The sequence below is a fragment of the Aotus nancymaae genome, unplaced genomic scaffold, assembly GCF_030222135.1.
Source record: "Aotus nancymaae isolate 86718 unplaced genomic scaffold, 86718_ANA_hifiasm-v0.15.2.pri h1tg000033l, whole genome shotgun sequence".
NCBI classification, from domain to species: Eukaryota; Metazoa; Chordata; class Mammalia; order Primates; family Aotidae; genus Aotus; species Aotus nancymaae.
The window spans coordinates 41,905,723-41,920,224 of NW_026988447.1; positions in this window are offsets into that span (position 1 = coordinate 41,905,723).

Consider the following 14,502-nt stretch of genomic DNA (forward strand, 5'->3'; position numbering starts at 1 on the left):
TTTTAGAAGGCCAGGACTAAACTGACTTGTATTTCTAGGGCATAAGAAGATTGAAAGAGAAGCACACCCAGAGGTCATCTGCTTACAGATGTGGACATTAAGCTCTGATAACAGTTAACCTGAAAGAAAAAGGAAGACCTACTGAATGACTAAATTTAATACCTGAAGCAGTTTCTCGCCTCCATCTAAACTCAGAAAGATCTTAGTAATTTTAATTTTTTGTCACCCACCCCTTTACCCTCCTTAAATCTCCCCTAAGGAAGTCACATATCCTTTCCTTTTTTTAGCCTCCTGCATTTCAACAAAATGCTGAAAGAAAATTGGGTTCTGGATTGACCAGAATACGTATACACAAAGCCTCTCTGTTCTCAGATTTATAAACTGATCATTAAAGGAATATGGATTCATCTTGGTTAAAATGATGAGAATTTGCCATGTTATATGTCTTACAATTGCATTTTTAGGGACCCAAAAGCTACTGTTGTTGTACATATGAATATGGTCTTTTGAAATCTGCCTTTACATGAGATTTTAGATGATTAAGATTTTTTTTGGTATTATAAATTCACTCATATCTAATAATATACTATTACTACATTTTGTGCCTGTAAAGGCACGAATAGTTTAATGTACAATTATGTGAACTGTATCAGGGATATGGCATAGTAACTGTAATATTTCAAACTTCAATTCTTCATTGTAGGCCAAAACAAGTAACAGTAGTATAGCTTTACATTTAGATATATTCTAAAACGCAAAGGCATACATAAAATAATTTCAATAAGAAAAAAACCTATAGCTTTCAGAAGTCTGGGAATACACCCAAAGAGATAATTGTCTCTTTAACTGTCCATGTTAGTGCTTATATAGTCCGAAAAAAAAAATTCCAGGAATATATAACACTAAAATGACATCTCTTCTCTCTCCTTTGACAGAGATTACTTTAAAAATAAGCCATCCATTTTGAATTATGGGGTAGGCTGTTTCCTTTAATTGCATTTTGATGGTGTAATATTCAGAGAAATTAAAAGAACAGTAGACTTAGCAGAAAAAGGATAAAAGGAAAACATGCTTCCTCATGATCTGCTTTTGACTAAATTTAATAGAGATTTATAATTAACTTTGATCAGACCCTCATTTTAAGCAAAATACAGAGATCTTTAAGGTATGTTTAAAATTGGTATTTAAAAAAAATGCTGATTTCCCTTGCCTAAAATTATCTTCTCATCTATATTTCCCCATTGTACATTGTGTGTGCACAGACACACACACACACAGATTGGCAGAGTGTTACTTTGCCTTTCATAATTTTTCTTTTTTTTTCAGATGGAGTCTTGCTCTGTTGCCCAGGCTGGAGTGCAGTGGCACGATCTCGGTTCACTGCAACCTCTGCCTCATGGGTTCAAACAATTCTCCTGCCTCAGCCTCCCAAGTAGCTGGGATTACAGGCATGTGCTATCACACCAGGCTAATTTTTGTATTTTTAGTAAAGATGGCATTTTGCCATGTTGGCCAAGCTGGTCTCAAACTCCTGACCTCATGATATGCCCGCCTTGGCCTCCCAAAGTGCTGGGATTACAGGGACAAACCACCGCGCCCAGACTCACAATGTATATGTAAATTGGCTTTTATCATACTTTGTTGAACAAACCTTTTGAAACACATGGTGGAATTTATACAGTATTTGAAAGAAAATCTCAACTTATTATACTCAAACATTTCTCAGAAAAATAATGTGTCCTGAAAAATGATATTCCTACACCAAGGAATAGCTTCAAACCAATATATTGTCTTATCTGTAATCACCTAAGTTGCAAGTGTTATAACCCTGTGGGAGATCAGACTACTACGCTACCCCAAAATATGAAGGATTGTTGAGCTGAAGATAATTAAGCAGCAGCAAATGCTGGGAAGCTCTGAAAGCAAAATACAGATTTATAAAGATAGAAGTTGTTTTGTTTCACACACACACACACACACACACACACACACACCCCAAGGAGAGCAAAGGTTAACCACCGAAAAGAGCTTTATACATTCACTGGTGAGGACATGGTGCCAATACAATTGGCGTTAACAAGCTTTACTATAATCACTAGACTTTATCTGCCATTTATTTGCCTTCCTCCAAGTTGCTGCTTGTAAAGACCCGAAGTCCTTTTCCTTTGTCTTCACTTTTCTAAAAATTTACTATTCTTTGTTGAAGTTGTTACGCAAACTAATATTTGAAGCCACTTTTTTGAGAACTTTTCATTTCTGGATATCTCCCATGTATATATGAAAAATACATGTTAATAAACTTCGGTTTCTTCTTCTCTTGAACTAAGAACATTTGTTGAAGGAAAAAAAATGGTTATTCTTCTTCTATACCCCAAACTCCCTCTTTACCTCCTGGTAATTCTGTATGACAATATCAAGCTGTTTTCAGAACAAAAGCTGGTTTAGAATGTTTTATACTTAGCACATGACTCTGAGAGCTTAATTCACTCAGAAAATGACAAAATTACCCAGTCCTAAGATGTATCAACCATTACCATAAAATTGTACTCTATCTGTGCAGAATAAAAAAGTTCTAGCTTTATTCATTTAATTATGATTCACTGGACACTTATTATTTGTTAAGTACTGTGCTAAGCAAATAAGTAGAAAATGCAAATAATAATAGTTGGATCTCAATAAGCTTTGATCAGATTCTGATTCTGATGTTTATTACCTATTGATATGGTTTTGCTGTGTCCCCACCCAAATCTCATCTTGAATTGTAGCTCCCATAATTCCCACATGTCATGGGAAGTAACTAAATCATAGGGGTGAGTTTTTTCCATGCTGTTCTCAGTGAATAAGCCTCACAAGATCCGATGGGTTTATAAAGGACAGGTCCCCTGCACATGTTTTCTTGCCTACCACCATGTAAGGCATGGCTTTACTCTTTCTTCACCTTCCGCCATGATTGTGAGACCTCCCCTTCCATGTGGAACTTTGAGTTCATTAAGTCTCTTTCTTTATAAATTACCCAATCTAAGATATTTCCTCATAGCAGTATAAAAATGGACTAATACACCTGTGTAATGAAGAATTTGACTGGCTTTGTGCTCAGTTCCTGAGAGGTAACCTCTAAACTCTTGGCATTTCCAAGTGATAAAATTATCTTTCATGGTGGGTCACTGAGACATACCTCATAGTCTATGCTAAAGAAATGACTCATGGTGTTTTCCTAAATAGTTTATGCTAATGAGATGACTCAGGATGAGGGTTGGCCACATCAGAAAAACCAACTGTGTAGTTAAAGGCTGGGCTTTGAGCCAGCTAATGTCAGTTCAATCTGTGCAGAGAGGAGGGAGGCTGGAGATTGAGCTAAACCACCTGGACAATGATTTTATCAATGATATCTATGTAATGAAACCTCAATAAACCTCCAGATACTAAAGCTCAGGTGGTCTTCCTGAGTCAGCAGTACTCCATGCAGAATAACATAACCTTGAAACAGAGAAGCTTCACATTTAAAACCAAGCCAGTCTCAGATTCTGTCCTGTGCATCTCTCCTACTGAGTATCCTTTGCTTGCAATAAACATGACTGTAAACATAATTGGTTTAAGTGATTTCTGTGCGGTGTTTTAGCAAATGATCAAAACTGAGGGTGGTTTTGGGAAACTGATGAACTTACAGTTGGTGTCAGATTTGTGGAGAGACTTGATAATCTGGAGAAGTGTGCACCTAACCTCGAGTGTGGCTAACTCTAGGTACTAAACAATCCTTTTTGGCAAATTGTATATCTTTTAAAGTCTCAGTCTTTATTTCTTTATAGGTAAAATAATAATACCTAAATTACCAAGTTATTATGAAGATAAAATAATTACATAAAGTTCCTGTCATGTTTCTTGCATAGAACAGGCTCTCCACTAATGCTTTACTATTATTGGCTAGGAATTTTAAGACCATCCTAATACAGTATTTTATAAATGAAAGACTCACTAAAAATTGCTCTCATAGCACACAAGCAAAGGACATGTTCATGTGTCATGTCTTTGACTTATCTTGTCAGATGGGAGAACTCTATCTAATTTCCAGGGTCAGTGACAAATATCTTTAGGAATATTAGGCTTATGATTAGCAATGTGAATCTTCGAGAATTTTTTTTAAATGTGAGAATTAAAAGACAGAGCTCCATTATAAACATCTAGGACTTAAGTAAAAGATAAATTGTTATGGAAAGTAGTAACTGAGAAAACTACTGGCATGATAGCATATTCATTGGACCAGAAACAGAAGAGCTTGTTCAGAGCCCTGATTCCAATGAGATGCTTTAGTACTTCCAACTCTGTGACTCTGGGAGAGGCCCTTGCCCATCTAGAAAATGTCATTGTATTACCTATTACTAAAGCTGACGTTAATTAAATGAAATGGTGCACATAAAAGAGCTTAGAAACTATGTTTTATTTAGTGTACATAATCATTGATTTGGACATATAATGATGTTCTAATATTGAAGTAAAAATATTCTTGAGCAGTGAGATAGAAACCCCATTGCCTAGCTCAATAAAGTTAAAGAGAATTGATGAAAATAAAGTTAGCATTTAGAAATGAACCACCACTGCACTTGAAATTGATGTTATTTAAGGATTAACTCAGAGTACCAAAACAAAAATAAAGACACATTATTATCCAAATGTGCCCAGAGATATGCTCTGGTTGGTACATAGAGTTTTTAAAACTCCTTTTTAATTTTATATACTTGGTTTATATTCCCAAATGGCAACCATCAAGTGGAAATAAATTGAATCATTCACTCCAGTTTTCTGCTGTTCTCATTCAGGTCCTATTACTGACAATGTTTATGTCACCTCAAAATTCATATATTAAAACTTACAACATGACTTTACTTGGAGATATAGTATTTAGGAAGTAATTAAACTTACACGAAATCATAAGAGGCCCTGATCCAATAGGAATAGCATCTTTACTAGGAAAGAAACCAAAGAGCTTGGTCTCTTTCTCTTAGTGCACATTCACAGGAAAGACCACATGAGGACACAGAGAAAAAGCATCTGTCTCCCAGCCAGAAAGAGCAGTCACCAGAAACTGAATTGCACAGAACCTTACTCTTTAACTTCCTACCCTCCAGAACTGTGACTAAATAAGTTCCTGTGGTTTAAGCCACCCAGTCTGTTGTATTTTGCTATGGCAGCAATATCTGACTAATAAAGTCCCATTTCTTCTTCTATCACCAGCCTGATGCCTCTAAATATGTAAGTTTCTAATTTCACAGACTTAAGTAACTTCTAGTTACTACGGATCAGAATCAAGGTGGTTGTGAGTGGCAAAAATCAGGACTTGGAGACAGATGTGATCAAGGAAGACAGGAGAGCAAGAGGGAGATTTAAAAAATTAAGAAAAAAGACATGCACAGGTCATTAAGAACAAAGACATTCAGGATTAGGCAAAGCAGGTGGGAGAAGGAATTAGAGTTCAAACAACTAGAAAGCCTTGCCACATAGCATGTCATTGCCCCAAAGCTCTTGCTATAGCTGCAGAAGTACCAAGTAGCCATGAGTTTAGCTTGGTCTTTCAGGAAGCCCACTGGGAAGAAAAAGTTTGTCAGGAAGCCATGGCTGTGGCAAGCAGTTCTTGACTATGCCCAGATCCAACCAGATCTATAAACATTTCTGCTGTTACATTAGTCAACACATCTATCTGTAAAGACTCTTTCTCAATTCTTACTAAAATATCAAAATTCCTAAATTATTCTGATAATGGAAGCTGTGATAAAAAATTGAGAATCAGAATGAATACATTTGCACTATAAAGGAGGCCAAGAAATCTTTCTTTCTTTACAGAATACTGAGTGTTTCTAAATTTTACTCCTACCTTAGGCAATATTCTAGTCATCCATATGATGGAGAGAGAAACAAAGACTGCCAGGTATGAATGATGGTGGCTGAATATATGTGAGTGCTCTCAAACTTGGCTGGTTAAAATGATATTAGGACATGTAGGGAGTGAGCTGAGTCATGGAGGTAGTTCTTTCTCACTCTTTGTCATCACCCGAGAAATCTGGAGAAGACAGGATTGAGTTGACTGTGTGTGCATAAGCCCAGAATTGGCAGGACAGCTGGTTAGCATCCGTATTTCTGAGGAAGTGATTCATATCCTTAATATATATCCATAATAGATCCATAATCCAAATGTTTTATTTCATTGTAATAAAAAAATATAAGCCAATATTTTCATTTATCCACTCATTTACTAAATAACTTATTCAAGAAGAAACAGTTGATAAGCTAATTTGCTATTTCAAGAATTACAAACTTAATTCACTAAGGAAAATAAGACGTATCTCTACAATCTATGTAAATCTTTTATAATTATATATCTGAAGAGCATTACTGACAAAGACTGCTATGAATTTCCAGATAAGGAAAAGGTTGTAGTATTTGGCAGGTGCATACTAGAGAAAGTGAAACTTGAATAAAAATATTTGGATAGGAAAAGGAAGCAGAGGATGTGATCATGCAAAAGCCTTTGCTTCAACTCCTTGAAGACTTCCCATTACCAAATCAGTAAAATCTGAACTTTTTATCAAGACACTCCAGATGCTGAAAATCTGGCTACAAACTGAATTCTAGTCTTATCTGTGACTGCTCTCAAGTTGTGTCAATCATTCTCGATATGACATGATTTATATTTCAAACCTCCACATCATCTTTGTTGCTGTTCCTACTGCCTTTTCTTACTCCATAGGATTTGTGAAGTTCTATATATGCTTTAAGATCCAGTGCAAACAGCAGTGAATGTAAGAAGCATTTTCTAACTCTGCCTCTTTGAAGAGGAAATATTAACTGGCCCCTCCTCTGTGCTGAAAGTGAGCTGTAGCTACAGTTATTGCTTGGTGTGAGAGATTATTATTTCCAATCATCTTCATCAGTAACCTCTGATTCTTTATAATAACTGATATCTACCTTCCCTTTTACATTGTGAATTATTCCCATACAGCAAATGTTTTTGAATGCTTACTTTTGGCCAGGCAGTGCACCTTGAGTAAGCAATTATACATTTTTCTTAAGTGTATCACCAAGCAGGCCTCTAGGAAATCATCTTCACATGCCACTTGTTATTCTCCCTTGACTATAAGCTAAGCTTGGTGGGAAAGAAATTTGTATCTCTAGCACAGTGTTTGGTATACATTAATTTCACTACATATTCCTTGAATACATGGATAAATTATAAGCAGCAATGAGAAGACCACTGAGTTACTTGACTTACAATAATGATCTCCAATTCCATTCAGGTTGCTGAAAATACCATTATTTCATTTGAAGAGAATAAATATTAACAAAAGGTGATGGAAGGAAGATGATGCCATATATTTCATTCTAGGTCACTAGAATGATAACAATAAGACAGGGAGATATTAAGTAATGTGATGTAAATATTAATTCCCATTTTGCACATATGTTGGATTTGAGCTGACAAGTGACAATTGGGAATCCAATCAGAATTCTATTCAATAAATATTGAGTACCTACTTGTGTTAGACAATTAACCAGATTCTGAAGAATCAGAATTTAGGAAGGCACTTCTTGCTTTACTCACGGGAGGTGAGTATCCAGAAAATAGACTGTAAATAGATAATTACAACCATGCGGGATAACATATTTGGTATTTAGATAGTTAATATGGTAGGAAAAAGATGAAACAACTTAATGTGTCTTAAGCTGAAGATAAAAGAACAACACATTTTAAAATGAACAGAACTGTGAGGCAAGGGCTTCATAAGAAAACTGATGTTTTCATCATTTGATCTGAATCTTAATGAAGAAGCAGAAATTTGCATGGTAGAAATAAAGAGCATTTCAAATAAAAAAATAAATAAATACACAATTCTTTATGAACTTGTACTAGAATAAGAAATTAAGATTTGACAGACAACTGCTTAAAAGAGACTTATTTTACAGTACAGAAAAGAACAAGAGATCAGAAGCTGACCTATTAGGAATGGTAGTTGAAGCATGGAGGTAGAAAATCTAAAAAAAGAAAAATAAGTATCAAATGTAGCAAAATCTTTTGAAAAAAAAGAGAGCTGAAAAAAGTCTTTTGGAACTCATGAAGACTGGTGACTACCAAAAACACATTTCCCCTGGAGTGGTGAGCAGGAACATCAGATTGGCTTTCGAAAGTGAATTGGTGGTGGTGAACAAGTGGAAGCAGAAGGTACAGAACATATGCTTGAGGATTTTTATTAAAAAAAAAAAAGACATTGGTAAAATTACATCACTGATTCAATATTTATTGAGCAGTGGCCAACAGGGCCACTGAGTGCTGTGGAATAATGGTGAACAAGGCAGGCAAGGTCCTTGATACAATGGTGCTTAAATCCAGCGAAAGTCTCCCACTTTAAGAAAATGGGAAACCTACTCATATTAAAAGACAGAGGAAGAGGAATCAAAAAAAGAATTAATATCCTGAATGAGGCTTAACTGGTGGGATTAGGTTCCTGGGGGGAACGCTGAAGGAAGTGAGAAGAGGACAGGTAGGGTATTTGTCCTGATATGTTAAGTACCATTTCTTCCTTTTAAACTTGTTTTTAATATTTAAATTAATCATTTAGTTTTTAATACTTCCAACTACTTATTGTATTGTATTGCATTGTATTTCGTGAATGAGGGCAGTATACTTAGTCCATCTATTGTCCACCATTATCCTTCAGGAATCATGTAGAGATTCTATGGTTACAGATTTTATTGGGTCAAACATCCAAAATGTTTTCTATTAAACCAATATACATGTTGAAAGTGAGAAATCAACACTACAACTATATACCAGATTTTATGATTTTATAGTGATGTAATATATACATATTAATGTTCTAGAATGATTTAATTTACCTATGTTAGTTTTTCCATTGTAACTCTATAACTTATATTTATTTTATAATTGAACACAATGTTATAGGATATCCCTTAACATTGATTTTTAGGTTACCTTCAAGCTAAAAGGATATTAATAAATAAAAATTGTAGAAAAACTTTATTTTGCCCAATTGATATAAAATAACTCATTTTAGATTCCAAAGCTAAGAGCCTATAGATTCCAAGGAACCATTTTCTTTTCTAGTTACCTGTGTAGTTATAATGTGTTATGTGTAATTAAAAATATCAAATATATTTCCCTGAATATTTATATTAAAAATGGAATACGAGGAAAAAAGCATGGTGAAATGTCAAATTCAATCGTCAAACACTATAACTTGAATAGCTTGTTATAAAGAGAGAAGACAAATGAATAGTCTCTTTTTTAGTAAAATACTAATTGTTTCCAAATCTTTTGCCACCTTTTCCCATAATCATCTAGTTATAGGCTAAGTGTTTTACATCTTCCCTTGAAGGTGTGGCCATATGCCTAAGACCTTGACAATGGAATGTGAGTGAAAGTCATACCTACACATCTCACATTATCTGCTTAAAAATTACTTTTTTGGAGGTCCATTTTTGTGTGCACATCTGGATATGAAGGTGTCAATGGCCCAGGTATAGACAGAACAAAGCAATGGAGGAATCTTAAGCCCTTGAATGACCTGGTGGAGCAGAGTTGCTCCAAAAGTCTGAGATACCTTTTTATTTTCAATTTAAATGTTTAATTTTTTTCAAATTGACACATAGTAATTGTACATAATTATGAGGCACAGTGATGTTGTGATATATGTAATGTATAATTTTCATATCTATCATCTCAAACGTTTATCATTTCTTTGTGTTTGGAACACTCAACAGTGCCTTCTAGTTATTTGAAACTATATAGTATTGCTAATTAAAGTCATCCTACAGGGCTACATCAGAACTTATTAACTCAGGAATAAGTTATTAACTCAGGAATACTTTGGAATCTCCTTAGAATAACCCAGGAAATATCATATTACCATAATAAATCTTTATGGTTCTATTAAAGAATACTATCTCCTTCAGAATAATTACATCTCTGCTATTTTTCCTTAAATCAAAAATAGTAATCTATAATAGTTCAAGATTGTAGGGAGTCATAAACACGAAAATATTATAGCTAAGATTATATGTAATCTAAATAATGCCATAACATTAAGTTTAAGTGTTTCATTACAATTTAATATATCATTTATTAGAATTCATTATAAAACTGTCATCACTGAAATCACAGATTATACTGTAAGACTATTCTATAGTTGCATGAAATACATGTAGAAAAAACCCACAAAACTTCAAACAGACCTCTCTGTAATCATTTTATCTGCCTCAAGTAGTGTCCCCTCCCTACTGCCCAGTTCCACAGTATAATTTATAACCTTTTCTTGAAGTACTAAGAAACAAATCAAAAATACTGTACATTTTCATATAATCTAAATCAAACACTATGGAGAATGGTTTGTTCTCCAGTTATTAAATCTTTTACTCTCTACAGACATTTACCTTGACTTTTAAAAATTTTCCTTTTTTTTTCTTTTTGGGACAGAGTTTTGCTCTTGTTGCCTGGGCTGGCGTGCAATGCCCTATCTTGGCTCACCGCAACCTCCACCTCCTGGGTTCAAGTGATTCTCCTGCCTCAGCTTCCCGAGTAGCTCGGGTTACAAGCATGCACCATCAGGCCCAGCTAATTTTGTATTTTCTGTAGAGACAGGAGTTCTCCATGTTGATCAGGCTGGTCTCAAACTCCCCACCTCAGGTAATTCACCCGCCTCAGCCTCCCAAAGTGCTAGGATTACAGGCGTGAGCCACCGCACCTGGCTTCAATGTATCTTTTTATCTTTTTCTAGTTTAAAGACCATCTCCTGGACAGATAGCATTTTAAGAAGTTTGAACACTAGGAAAGTCATCAAAAGGCTAACAATACACATCTTAGCCCACAAAGTCCCCTTTTAGCACTCTTGATCCTAAAGATCTTTAAGAAGCTATATTTTAATTAGGTCAAATTATTTCAATATTTTACTTCTCTATCAGGATACTAAAAAGTAGTTCATAATAATTTGATAGTACAGTACAAACAAAGCACTAGAGAAATTAGAAAAGAAAAAAGGGAATTAATGAAGTTGGGTAGAGATTTCCTGAAAGGGGTGGGGTTTAAAATGACTCTAGCAAAACAGGGAAAAAAATAGGAAAGTACTTCCTTGCAGGAAAAATAGGATGGACTCTAAGAAAAACATTTTCAAATGTAATAGCAAAATAACATGAACTCAGACCTCATTTAAAACTGGAAAATATGACTAATTCTAGCAAACAGTTTAGAAATTGTAAAACCTACTTCTTTACTGAACATTTAAAATATTCCAGTTCATGTAGGAAAAAGGGAATTTTTGAATGTGAATTTCTTTTTTAGTTTTAGATGACACAATTCCAATCAGTAAGAAGAAATCATCGTTGATTAAAACTGACAGAAATAGAACTCTGAATTATATATGTATGATATATGAACTGTAATCATGTTTTACCACGTGAAAGCTAAATCACTCAGTATATTTCAAAGCAGTTTTTTTTTACATATGGTATATCATTTGCAATAAACAGGCTGATATACGAATTTTCCCAGATGGTATGTGTGTGAAAATGATCTCAGCGATATGTTACTCTTATAATTCTCTTTCTTGAAAGGAAGCTAAATAGAAAAGATAGGCAAGTTAGCATAAGTCTACATACTCAACCATCAAAAGATTTGTCTTTGGGCAAATAAGAATTTTAGCTAAAATTTCAAATTATAATTTTCACTGTTGGTCCTCTATTTCTTCCAGCTATGCTGACAAATTGTCATCATATATAGATACAAGCCTATTCTAGGATTTATTGCTTATTCTATTGCTTCACATCCTCACTACTCTAGTCTTCTCAGAAAACCATGCTCATATAATCAGATGATGAAACTCCAGGATCTATTAATAAGTATATGTTGATTGTTGATATATTTATGTTTCAAGTAACTACATGAGCTACCTCAAAAAAAAAAAAGGGATCATAGATACAAGAAGACCCAAGTTTCAGTAATGGCTCTGTCAGTTACTACTTTTGGCTACTTATATAACTTATGGGGACACATACAACTTTGAGAGCACAGTGGTAAACTGGAGATAAAATTAACTGTTGTAATTATTAAAAGCATTTGTAAAACAGTACAATAGAATCGTTAACATAACTGAAATACAATAAACATTATCTACCATTCCATTTCATAAAGACTTTAATTGTTTACTTTTAAAAAGATATTAGTATTTTTCATCATCCAAATTTCAGGTTGGAAATCAAAGGGTTTTGCTGTTGTTGTTGTTGTTTTTTAAAAAAGCTTTTTTTTCTTTTTCCATAAACAATAAAACTCAAGGAAATAAAACTCAATGTGCACACATAGAACCCCACAAAGCCTACCTTCATTTATGACTTTAGTACATTAGGCATGTATTCCAATGACATTGACATTTACAAATAACTGAATTCTCATTTGAAATTTACTTGACAGTATTCTTTTTTGAAAATCTTTAATTGTGTTACAATGAAATCCCACACATTTCATGAGTGGGATTTTTTTATATAAGAAATATACAGAGGTAATTCAAAAAAAAGTAGAAAACAATTTGGTGAAAATAGTAATACTAATTTTGTTAAACGTAAAGTATCTAATAAAGTTGAGCTAAAATGGACTACAAATTCACTTCATTTATTGGCTATATTGATACATCTTTTTTTAACCATATGAAATTATGTTAAATTTATTTACTTTTACAAAAGGACAAATCTAATGATATGAAATTTATTTCATAAATCATAACTGTAGACACATCTGAGGATGTGTTATAAATATACTCATTGGAAGGTGTAGATAATCCATGCCTCAGTCTTACATTTGGGCTTTTATTGGGAATGCCTTCAGCCTTTGAAACCCCCTAATTTTAAGTATGTGCTTATATGATACTGATGGTTTTAGCCAAGTAAGACAGCTGATAGAAGAGGTAAAACACAGTTGTTGAGACCATATTGGGGAAAAGTCTTCATATAAACTTAAAAGCGAATTATTTGCAGTCAGCTTCAACAATTATTTATGGAGCATCTGCTCAGTGTTCAGAACTGTGCTATTTGGCACTATTTTTCTTTCTAAATTTGGATATTCCAGTTAAAAATCCTTAACTGTCAAGGAGAAATATTTAGCCTTTCCTTGGGACTGTTGAGTCATTGCTGAATTGCTTGAAATGTTATTTAAACATAAGGATAGTTTTATTTCTGCTAAATCTCTACTTTAAAAAGCAGTCAATTATCAATTTTTAAAGGCTCCTTCACTCCTCTTTGCAAATCATAAAACTACAGCAAATAAGTCAAACATTTTCTAGAACTTGATTTGTAAGATGTTTAGTATTATAATTTTTAAATATTTAATTAAATGTTTTTTAGATAGTAAGGACAGAGATCACATCTTTCTCATGCATACTGAATACCTTGCAAATAATGCCTGGTACAAAAATAAAGGTGTTTAATAAATGTTTCCTGAATGAATCTGAACTTACCAACAACTCAGAATGAGTTTGAAATAAATGACAATTTTAAGAAAAAAGAATACTGTTTCTAGATCAATTTTTTAACTCTAGGAGACAGAGGGAATAATAGAAATATCAATTGTATCTAGGATACTGTGAATATGCTAGAAAAGATCACATATACACCCAAAAAATAAATATTTCTATTTTCCATTTGCTAAAGGAATCTTTCAAGAAAAGCATTTCCTCTTCATCTGACTGCCTTTTAGATGTATTTATCATAGAATAGGGCTTGGGAAATAGTGAGTTTTTGGAAATAGTTTGGTTTGCTTTTTATGAAATATTTCCTAAGCTGTGCTTTGAAAAAAACATCAGACATTGTTTTCACATAATTCAGTGAAAATCTGGACAGATTTATATAACCCTATTATTATTATTATCATTCAATAATTTCCAAGGGGGGAACACATTTATGCTTTCATTTTGACAATATTTTGGATATAGAAAAGACTGCAGTACCCACGATGAGAAAAGAAGATTGTGTCAATGGCTAGCAAATCACTACGCTTAGTAAGGGTGACCAACGATGACCCAGCAACAAATGTACTGGGAAAATCAAAACACAGATGGCCTCCTTTCGTGCTCTTTTATCAGAAAGGAAAAAAGCACCTTTTACAATGTGCCATAACTGATTCACCTAGAGATTAAGCTTTCATGAAGTCAATTTTGCTTTTGGAGCTTTAATCACTCGGTGGCATGAGGATCATTCTGTCTCATTCCCTTAAAATAAATGGACCACCTATTACTTCTGTATCATATAATGGAAAATGAGACTAAAATATAAAAGACTAACAATTCAAATAATATTTCTACTTTTAAAATGATAGCACACTGAAAAGCACCATGATATTATTTATTTAAGGTCTGGAATCGATGTACAGGATGTGCAGATTTGTTACATAGGTAAAAGTGTGCCACAGTGGTTTGCTGCACCTGTCAACCCATCACCTAGATATTTAATCCCAGC